The sequence below is a fragment of the Lepisosteus oculatus genome, chromosome 14 (assembly GCF_040954835.1).
Source record: "Lepisosteus oculatus isolate fLepOcu1 chromosome 14, fLepOcu1.hap2, whole genome shotgun sequence".
In the NCBI taxonomy this organism is placed as follows: domain Eukaryota; kingdom Metazoa; phylum Chordata; class Actinopteri; order Semionotiformes; family Lepisosteidae; genus Lepisosteus; species Lepisosteus oculatus.
The window spans coordinates 30,796,137-30,802,136 of record NC_090709.1 but is presented as its reverse complement, the minus strand read 5'-3'; the positions used below and the strand labels follow the sequence as shown (position 1 = coordinate 30,802,136).

General features: G+C 52.4%; 6 non-coding genes and 5 pseudogenes across 6 annotated transcripts; all 11 read left to right on the top strand.

Annotated features, from left to right (window-relative positions):
- The window catches only part of LOC138217860 (5S ribosomal RNA), a 119-nt pseudogene extending 100 nt beyond the window's left edge, over positions 1-19 (top strand).
- Positions 1-6,000, top strand: part of LOC138242338 (zinc finger protein 850-like) — a 1,462,105-nt pseudogene that overhangs the window by 1,230,061 nt on the left and 226,044 nt on the right.
- On the top strand, positions 557-675 carry LOC138217632 (5S ribosomal RNA). Its single transcript, XR_011181344.1, has one exon. It is a non-coding gene; the product is annotated as a 5S ribosomal RNA (ribosomal RNA).
- LOC138244554 (5S ribosomal RNA) lies at positions 1,213-1,331 on the top strand. Its single transcript, XR_011193169.1, has one exon. It is a non-coding gene; the product is annotated as a 5S ribosomal RNA (ribosomal RNA).
- Positions 1,869-1,987, top strand: LOC138244553 (5S ribosomal RNA). Its single transcript, XR_011193168.1, has one exon. It is a non-coding gene; the product is annotated as a 5S ribosomal RNA (ribosomal RNA).
- On the top strand, positions 2,525-2,643 carry LOC138218539 (5S ribosomal RNA; annotated as a pseudogene).
- LOC138217798 (5S ribosomal RNA) lies at positions 3,181-3,299 on the top strand (annotated as a pseudogene).
- LOC138216639 (5S ribosomal RNA) lies at positions 3,837-3,955 on the top strand. The gene has a single exon (XR_011180351.1). It is a non-coding gene; the product is annotated as a 5S ribosomal RNA (ribosomal RNA).
- LOC138216886 (5S ribosomal RNA) lies at positions 4,493-4,611 on the top strand. The gene has a single exon (XR_011180599.1). It is a non-coding gene; the product is annotated as a 5S ribosomal RNA (ribosomal RNA).
- Positions 5,149-5,267, top strand: LOC138245471 (5S ribosomal RNA). The gene has a single exon (XR_011194081.1). It is a non-coding gene; the product is annotated as a 5S ribosomal RNA (ribosomal RNA).
- Positions 5,805-5,923, top strand: LOC138218839 (5S ribosomal RNA; annotated as a pseudogene).

The window sequence follows — 6,000 nt, the reverse complement described above, 5'->3', positions numbered from 1 at the left end:
ATACCAGGTGCTGTAAGCTTTTAAGCGCAGGAGGCGCCCTATCCCCGCTCGCTCGCTCATTCCCCTGTTCACACGTGCAGTGCGGCTTGTCCGTCTGTTTATTTGTCAGCTTTGGCGAGACGCGGGTGCTTGTGTATTAGCGTGAGCGTTTTTTATTCTGATCAGGAACAGTTTTACAAGTCCGCAAAGGATCGAGGAAAGGTTTATCGCCAGCTGAAAAGAGACACAGCGCTTCGGCTGTGGAGACTTGTTCGGCTGGCGTTCGGAGAGTCGCGTTTTTCAGAATTGTATTGAGATCGTTTTCCACAGAGCTCAGATGTCAAAGCACAGCAGCAGCTCTCCACAGCGATCATCTATAGCGCCCTTTCTCCCGCAGCTCCGTCCTCATTGGAAGGAAGCAAGAGTGAAAGGCTGAAGTGAAATAGAGCGGGGACGAAGGCAGTGAAGAGAGAGAACGTGGGAAGAAGAGAAAAACGCAAGGGAAAAAAAGCAGCGTCGTAAAAGAGGTGACGGAGCTGTCCTCTCAATAAGAAGGGTGCCAGCGAGCCTTGCTCTCGCTTACGGCCACACCCCCTTGAGCACGCCTGATCTCATCTGATCTCGGAAGCTAAACAGGGATGGGCCTGGTTAGTACTTGGATGGGAGACCGCCTGGGAATACCAGGTGCTGTAAGCTTTTAAGCGCAGGAGGCGCCCTATCCCCGCTCGCTCGCTCATTCCCCTGTTCACACGTGCAGTGCGGCTTGTCCGTCTGTTTATTTGTCAGCTTTGGCGAGACACGGGTGCTTGTGTATTAGCGTGAGCGTTTTTTATTCTGATCAGGAACAGTTTTACAAGTCCGCAAAGGATCGAAGAAAGGTTTATCGCCAGCTGAAAAGAGACACAGCGCTTCGGCTGTGGAGACTTGTTCGGCTGGCGTTCGGAGAGTCGCGTTTTTCAGAATTGTATTGAGATCGTTTTCCACAGAGCTCAGATGTCAAAGCACAGCAGCAGCTCTCCACAGCGATCATCTATAGCGCCCTTTCTCCCGCAGCTCCATCCTCATTGGAAGGAAGCAAGAGTGAAAGGCTGAAGTGAAATAGAGCGGGGACGAAGGCAGTGAAGAGAGAGAACGTGGGAAGAAGAGAAAAACGCAAGGGAAAAAAAGCAGCGTCGTAAAAGAGGTGACGGAGCTGTCCTCTCAATAAGAAGGGTGCCAGCGAGCCTTGCTCTCGCTTACGGCCACACCCCCTTGAGCACGCCTGATCTCGTCTGATCTCGGAAGCTAAACAGGGATGGGCCTGGTTAGTACTTGGATGGGAGACCGCCTGGGAATACCAGGTGCTGTAAGCTTTTAAGCGCAGGAGGCGCCCTATCCCCGCTCGCTCGCTCATTCCCCTGTTCACACGTGCAGTGCGGCTTGTCCATCTGTTTATTTGTCAGCTTTGGCGAGACACGGGTGCTTGTGTATTAGCGTGAGCGTTTTTTATTCTGATCATGAACAGTTTTACAAGTCCGCAAAGGATCGAGGAAAGGTTTATCGCCAGCTGAAAAGAGACACAGCGCTTCGGCTGTGGAGACTTGTTCGGCTGGCGTTCGGAGAGTCGCGTTTTTCAGAATTGTATTGAGATCGTTTTCCACAGAGCTCAGATGTCAAAGCACAGCAGCAGCTCTCCACAGCGATCCTCTATAGCGCCCTTTCTCCCGCAGCTCCGTCCTCATTGGAAGGAAGCAAGAGTGAAAGGCTGAAGTGAAATAGAGCGGGGACGAAGGCAGTGAAGAGAGAGAACGTGGGAAGAAGAGAAAAACGCAAGGGAAAAAAAGCAGCGTCGTAAAAGAGGTGACGGAGCTGTCCTCTCAATAAGACGGGTGCCAGCGAGCCTTGCTCTCGCTTACGGCCACACCCCCTTGAGCACGCCTGATCTCGTCTGATCTCGGAAGCTAAACAGGGATGGGCCTGGTTAGTACTTGGATGGGAGACCGCCTGGGAATACCAGGTGCTGTAAGCTTTTAAGCGCAGGAGGCGCCCTATCCCCGCTCGCTCGCTCATTCCCCTGTTCACACGTGCAGTGCGGCTTGTCCGTCTGTTTATTTGTCAGCTTTGGCGAGACACGGGTGCTTGTGTATTAGCGTGAGCGTTTTTTATTCTGATCAGGAACAGTTTTACAAGTCCGCAAAGGATCGAGGAAAGGTTTATCGCCAGCTGAAAAGAGACACAGCGCTTCGGCTGTGGAGACTTGTTCGGCTGGCGTTCGGAGAGTCGCGTTTTTCAGAATTGTATTGAGATCGTTTTCCACAGAGCTCAGATGTCAAAGCACAGCAGCAGCTCTCCACAGCGATCCTCTATAGCGCCCTTTCTCCCGCAGCTCCGTCCTCATTGGAAGGAAGCAAGAGTGAAAGGCTGAAGTGAAATAGAGCGGGGACGAAGGCAGTGAAGAGAGAGAACGTGGGAAGAAGAGAAAAACGCAAGGGAAAAAAAGCAGCGTCGTAAAAGAGGTGACGGAGCTGTCCTCTCAATAAGAAGGGTGCCAGCGAGCCTTGCTCTCGCTTACGGCCACACCCCCTTGAGCACACCTGATCTTGTCTGATCTCGGAAGCTAAACAGGTATGGGCCTGGTTAGTACTTGGATGGGAGACCGCCTGGGAATACCAGGTGCTGTAACCTTTTAAGCGCAGGAGGCGCCCTATCCCCGCTCGCTCGCTCATTCCCCTGTTCACACGTGCAGTGCGGCTTGTCCGTCTGTTTATTTGTCAGCTTTGGCGAGACACGGGTGCTTGTGTATTAGCGTGAGCGTTTTTTATTCTGATCAGGAACAGTTTTACAAGTCCGCAAAGGATCGAAGAAAGGTTTATCGCCAGCTGAAAAGAGACACAGCGCTTCGGCTGTGGAGACTTGTTCGGCTGGCGTTCGGAGAGTCGCGTTTTTCAGAATTGTATTGAGATCGTTTTCCACAGAACTCAGATGTCAAAGCACAGCAGCAGCTCTCCACAGCGATCCTCTATAGCGCCCTTTCTCCCGCAGCTCCGTCCTCATTGGAAGGAAGCAAGAGTGAAAGGCTGAAGTGAAATAGAGCGGGGACGAAGGCAGTGAAGAGAGAGAACGTGGGAAGAAGAGAAAAACGCAAGGGAAAAAAAGCAGCGTCGTAAAAGAGGTGACGGAGCTGTCCTCTCAATAAGAAGGGTGCCAGCGAGCCTTGCTCTCGCTTACGGCCACACCCCCTTGAGCACACCTGATCTTGTCTGATCTCGGAAGCTAAACAGGGATGGGCCTGGTTAGTACTTGGATGGGAGACCGCCTGGGAATACCAGGTGCTGAAAGCTTTTAAGCGCAGGAGGCGCCCTATCCCCGCTCGCTCGCTCATTCCCCTGTTCACACGTGCAGTGCGGCTTGTCCGTCTGTTTATTTGTCAGCTTTGGCGAGACACGGGTGCTTGTGTATTAGCGTGAGCGTTTTTTATTCTGATCAGGAACAGTTTTACAAGTCCGCAAAGGATCGAGGAAAGGTTTATCGCCAGCTGAAAAGAGACACAGCGCTTCGGCTGTGGAGACTTGTTCGGCTGGCGTTCGGAGAGTCGCGTTTTTCAGAATTGTATTGAGATCATTTTCCACAGAGCTCAGATGTCAAAGCACAGCAGCAGCTCTCCACAGCGATCCTCTATAGCGCCCTTTCTCCCGCAGCTCCGTCCTCATTGGAAGGAAGCAAGAGTGAAAGGCTGAAGTGAAATGGAGCGGGAACGAAGGCAGTGAAGAGAGAGAACGTGGGAAGAAGAGAAAAACGCAAGGGAAAAAAAGCAGCGTCGTAAAAGAGGTGACGGAGCTGTCCTCTCAATACGAAGGGTGCCAGCGAGCGTTGCTCTTGCTTACAGCCACACCCCCTTGAGCACGCCTGATCTCATCTGATCTCGGAAGCTAAAAAGGGATGGGCCTGGTTAGTACTTGGATGGGAGACCGCCTGGGAATACCAGGTGCTGTAAGCTTTTAAGCGCAGGAGGCGCCCTATCCCCGCTCGCTCGCTCATTCCCCTGTTCACACGTGCAGTGCGGCTTGTCCGTCTGTTTATTTGTCAGCTTTGGCGAGACACGGGTGCTTGTGTATTAGCGTGAGCGTTTTTTATTCTGATCAGGAACAGTTTAACAAGTCCGCAAAGGATCGAGGAAAGGTTTATCGCCAGCTGAAAAGAGACACAGCGCTTCGGCTGTGGAGACTTGTTCGGCTGGCGTTCGGAGAGTCGCGTTTTTCAGAATTGTATTGAGATCGTTTTCCACAGAACTCAGATGTCAAAGCACAGCAGCAGCTCTCCACAGCGATCCTCTATAGCGCCCTTTCTCCCGCAGCTCCGTCCTCATTGGAAGGAAGCAAGAGTGAAAGGCTGAAGTGAAATAGAGCGGGGACGAAGGCAGTGAAGAGAGAGAACGTGGGAAGAAGAGAAAAACGCAAGGGAAAAAAAGCAGCGTCGTAAAACAGGTGACGGAGCTGTCCTCTCAATAAGAAGGGTGCCAGCGACCCTTGCTCTCGCTTACGGCCACACCCCCTTGAGCACGCCTGATCTTGTCTGATCTCGGAAGCTAAACAGGGATGGGCCTGGTTAGTACTTGGATGGGAGACCGCCTGGGAATACCAGGTGCTGTAAGCTTTTAAGCGCAGGAGGCGCCCTATCCCCGCTCGCTCGCTCATTCCCCTGTTCACACGTGCAGTGCGGCTTGTCCGTCTGTTTATTTGTCAGCTTTGGCGAGACACGGGTGCTTGTGTATTAGCGTGAGCGTTTTTTATTCTGATCAGGAACAGTTTTACAAGTCCGCAAAGGATCGAGGAAAGGTTTATCGCCAGCTGAAAAGAGACACAGCGCTTCGGCTGTGGAGACTTCTTCGGCTGGCGTTCGGAGAGTCGCGTTTTTCAGAATTGTATTGAGATCGTTTTCCACAGAGCTCAGATGTCAAAGCACAGCAGCAGCTCTCCACAGCGATCCTCTATAGCGCCCTTTCTCCCGCAGCTCCGTCCTCATTGGAAGGAAGCAAGAGTGAAAGGCTGAAGTGAAATAGAGCGGGGACGAAGGCAGTGAAGAGAGAGAACGTGGGAAGAAGAGAAAAACGCAAGAGAAAAAAAGCAGCGTCGTAAAAGAGGTGACGGAGCTGTCCTCTCAATAAGAAGGGTGCCAGCGAGCCTTGCTCTCGCTTACGGCCACACCCCCTTGAGCACGCCTGATCTCGTCTGATCTCGGAAGCTAAACAGGGATGGGCCTGGTTAGTACTTGGATGGGAGACCGCCTGGGAATACCAGGTGCTGTAAGTTTTTAAGCAAAGGAGGCACCCTATCCCCGCTCGCTCGCTCATTCCCCTGTTCACACGAGCAGTGCGGCTTGTCCGTCTGTTTATTTGTCAGCTTTGGCGAGACACGGGTGCTTGTGTATTAGCGTGAGCGTTTTTTATTCTGATCAGGAACAGTTTTACAAGTCCGCAAAGGATCGAGGAAAGGTTTATCGCCAGCTGAAAAGAGACACAGCGCTTCGGCTGTGGAGACTTGTTCGGCTGGCGTTCGGAGAGTCGCGTTTTTCAGAATTGTATTGAGATCGTTTTCCACAGAGCTCAGATGTCAAAGCACAGCAGCAGCTCTCCACAGCGATCCTCTATAGCGCCCTTTCTCCCGCAGCTCCGTCCTCATTGGAAGGAAGCAAGAGTGAAAGGCTGAAGTGAAATAGAGCGGGGACGAAGGCAGTGAAGAGAGAGAACGTGGGAAGAAGAGAAAAACGCAAGGGAAAAAAAGCAGCATCGTAAAAGAGGTGACGGAGCTGTCCTCTCAATAAGAAGGGTGCCAGCGAGCCTTGCTCTCCCTTACGGCCACACCCCCTTGAGCACGCCTGATCTCGTCTGATCTAGGAAGCTAAACAGGGATGGGCCTGGTTAGTACTTGGATGGGAGACCGCCTGGGAATACCAGATGCTGTAAGCTTTTAAGCGCAGGAGGCGCCCTATCCCCGCTCGTTCGCTCATTCCCCTGTTCACACGTGCAGTGCGGCTTGTCCATCT